Raw genomic sequence first — 3,228 nt, 5'->3', positions numbered from 1 at the left:
CCAATTCTGTTAATGTGTGGCTATTTAATTCTCATTGTGTCTTCACTTAGAGCTGATTGTGGAGCTGAGTGTCTGGGTTTGCTTTGAAGTGGAGAAAATGTGTTTGCCTGGGATACTCTTGGGAGAAGGTAGACGTGGAGAAAACAATACTTAAGTGGAGTTGGGCAGATACAGGAGAGGACTTATTCCTTGTTTCCAGTTAGAGAGGCAGATACTCCAGTCAGGGGTGCTGTGCAAATATTTTGGGGCATATGAAGACATTTTTCCATCTGAAACCAGGCAAATATCCAAGCAAAGCACCATTCATCAAATGTAGAGTGTTCTAAGAAGAGGCAGGACTAAGTCACACATGCGATGGGAAATTTTGAAGGGAAGAGGAGAGGAAAATCATAATAGGTCTTCTTTCTGAATAGAGACATAATTTGGCTGTCACAGTGCTGGAGGAGGGTGGTGACATGGCAGGGCTGCTGTCCTGTGATGGGCAGGGAGCTGGGAAGGCAGAAACAGAGTTTTGGTCCCTGCTTTGATGTCCTGAACTTGCAGAAGTGATGTGGAGAGTCTGTTCTCAGTAACGTCTGTCAGTCCAGGGCTGAATTCCCTTCATGGGACCTGGATAAAAAAGTCTCTTTCCTGGCTGGGGAAGTAGAGGCAGAAAAGATGGAAGTGACCTGTCTGAGGCACTCCAGGACTTGCAGAGCCAGGACCAGCACCTTGGTCCCCACACACCTTTGCTGTGCCAGCCACTGCATTTTCCCAACCAAACCAGGCTGCAAATGGTGAAAAAGGAGCTTTCCAGCCCTGGGTGTGACTGCCTTGAGATGCTGGTGCCTGGTATTTTAAAAAGCAGGATTCTTAGCACAATGGTGTCTGTGTGCTCCTGGTTCATCAGCGGCCTGGAGACGATAAAGACAATTTCTGTGATCTCCTGCAGAAGGGGATGTTGTAGGTGCTGCCAGCTCTGCCTAGAGCACACCTCAGAATGCCCAGAGGAGCTCAGACTTGCTCTCCTGCTGATCCTAAAGATGTCCTGAGCCCTTTGCCGTGCTGGGGATGGGGCTTGCTGCAGCGAGCTGCATTTCAGGCTGTGTGAAGCACCGAGGCCTCTCCATTGCTAAGCAACAGAGGGGCTGGAGCTGCTGCTGCTCCGCCTTGCAGGTGCAGCCTACAGGCCAGGGGAGGGCTGGAGTTACACGTGGGCAGGGCTTTGGGATGCTGGAGATGGCTGGGGTGTGGGGATTTTGTTGTTGGTTTGGGGTTTTTTTAGTGGCAGTTGTCACAAAGCTGAAGTGGATTGTGCTGGGACACGTGGAAGGGTTGAAGTGCCTGAATTGTAAGATCTGGTGGGACTGGCTCCCTCTGTAGCCTGCTGAACACTTCTGCTATTTAAATGTTTTTAATCACTGTTGATCTCATATCAGACATTTTTAGCACGTGGAGAATCCTGATTCCACTTCCCAAGCTCTCCCTGCCTCAGTTTCTTTGCTGTCTGTCAGCAGAGTTGGAATTTCAGCTAATACCTGTAAAGCTCTGGTAACTCCCCACTGTACCTGCACGTGCAAACCACAGGCTGTCCACAGTGGATATCCCAGCCAGTTTTGTGCTGGAACACAAACACCTGGAACTTTAAAGCACAAAGGATAATGGGGGAGCAGGAGCCTCTTGTCAGTGATGGAATGATTTGCTCAGGGCAGACATGTCCTGGCTGGGAGGGGATGGATCTCTCCAGCAGCTGGAAGTGTCTGTGAGCTGGGGAAAGCAGGCGTGTCTGTGACAACAAAAACTGACTCCCACTCCGCCTCATGGCGGTTTTCTGAGCCCAGGGAGCTTTGTCATGTTGCACTCACAGTGTGTTTACTACAGGCAGCTTTTCAGGAGGAAGGAATGCAGTTATTCCACACAGCTCGGATGGTTGTGGAGCCAGCTGCTCTCTCTGTGTTTGCTTCCCTGCCTCTCCTGCCATGCCCATCTCGCTGTGCTCCTCACACTTCACCTGTGTGCAGTTGTGCAGTGCCTGGAACACACTTCCCTCTCCTCCCCCTGAGAACTGAATACCATTCCCTGGAATTGGATACCAGGCCCTGCAGCAACAACAAAACCTGCCAGCTGCAGGGTACAGGTGTGCAGCAGGACTCTCATCCTGCTCCTCATCTTTCTGAGGGCTGAACCTCGGGATCCACTGCTGGGATCCCACTGGCATCCTGGGAGCACAGTTCCTCATCCCAGCAACACCATGGCCCCAGGAGGACGGGAATTACAAGGAAGCAGGAGCTGTGCATGAAGGATGGGTGGATAATGACATTATTAACAGACCTCCTACAGTGGTGTGGCACAGAGCTGCCTTGGAATGCTGCTGTTGCCATGAGCACTGGAATCCAGGGCTTACAGGGACAGGAGCAGGGAAATCACACTGGAAGTCAGGCATTTAATTGCTTCAGCTGAGCTTTCATCCTGCCCTTGCTGCTGTCTTGCTGTTGCCTTTTGTAGGGGTGGGAGTGGGGTTTGTGCTTCTGTTTGGGAGAACGAACCTGTTGCTCAGGGCTGTGTGGCACCCCAAATGCCACAGCTGCAGTGGGGCAGAGGTGTCACCTCTGCCTCTCCTGTGCTGTCTCCGGTGGGTGACAGGGACCCACAGCCTGGGCTGGTCACCAGGCTGCACCACATGAGGTCCTTGCAGATCAGAGCTTGTGCTCAACATCCAGGGGCAGAATCCCAGAGGGCCTTACAAGCCCTGGGAAGTTGTTGTGTCCCACTTTGGGGGAGTGGGAATGTGCTGCCTTTTACAGGAGTTAAATCAGTCCCTTGAGAGCACCTGGCCCTGGCTGTAAAAGGCAGGACCTTGGCTCTCCTGTTTCCTCAGTGCTGCCCGTGTCCTTTGTTTGCAAAGCAGTTGGTTTTAATCCCTTGTGACAATTGATTTCTCCTTTCTGGGTCCCAAAATTCCTGCATCCCACAGTCTCCATACAGCCACAAATCCCCACAAACCTGTGCTGCAGCCTGGAGAGCCCTTCCTGCTGCCACAGGCAGGAACTGTGGCACATCACAGGGAGTATCCCTGTTTGGTTTCCAAACCCTCCATGGTTTGGAGCTGCCTGATGCTCCAGAGCCTCCTCTGTGGCCTCTCCTTGCCCAGTCACAGCGTTTGCCTTTTCAGTTGGGTCCCCTCTATGGTTTGGGCCACTGAAGCTGTTTCCCTGAGCATCCCTGTGTTTCCCTTCCCTGCAGAGGGTC

The 3,228-nt window shown here is 52.2% G+C and overlaps 1 protein-coding gene across 1 annotated transcript in view; it reads left to right on the top strand.

Moving 5' to 3' along the window:
* The window catches only part of KLHDC4 (kelch domain containing 4), a 19,959-nt gene that overhangs the window by 12,596 nt on the left and 4,135 nt on the right, over nucleotides 1-3,228 (top strand).

The sequence above is a fragment of the Corvus brachyrhynchos genome, unplaced genomic scaffold (genome assembly GCF_000691975.1).
Source record: "Corvus brachyrhynchos isolate BGI_N302 unplaced genomic scaffold, ASM69197v1 scaffold365, whole genome shotgun sequence".
NCBI classification, from domain to species: Eukaryota; Metazoa; Chordata; class Aves; order Passeriformes; family Corvidae; genus Corvus; species Corvus brachyrhynchos.
This window is presented reverse-complemented; position numbering and strand designations above follow the sequence as displayed.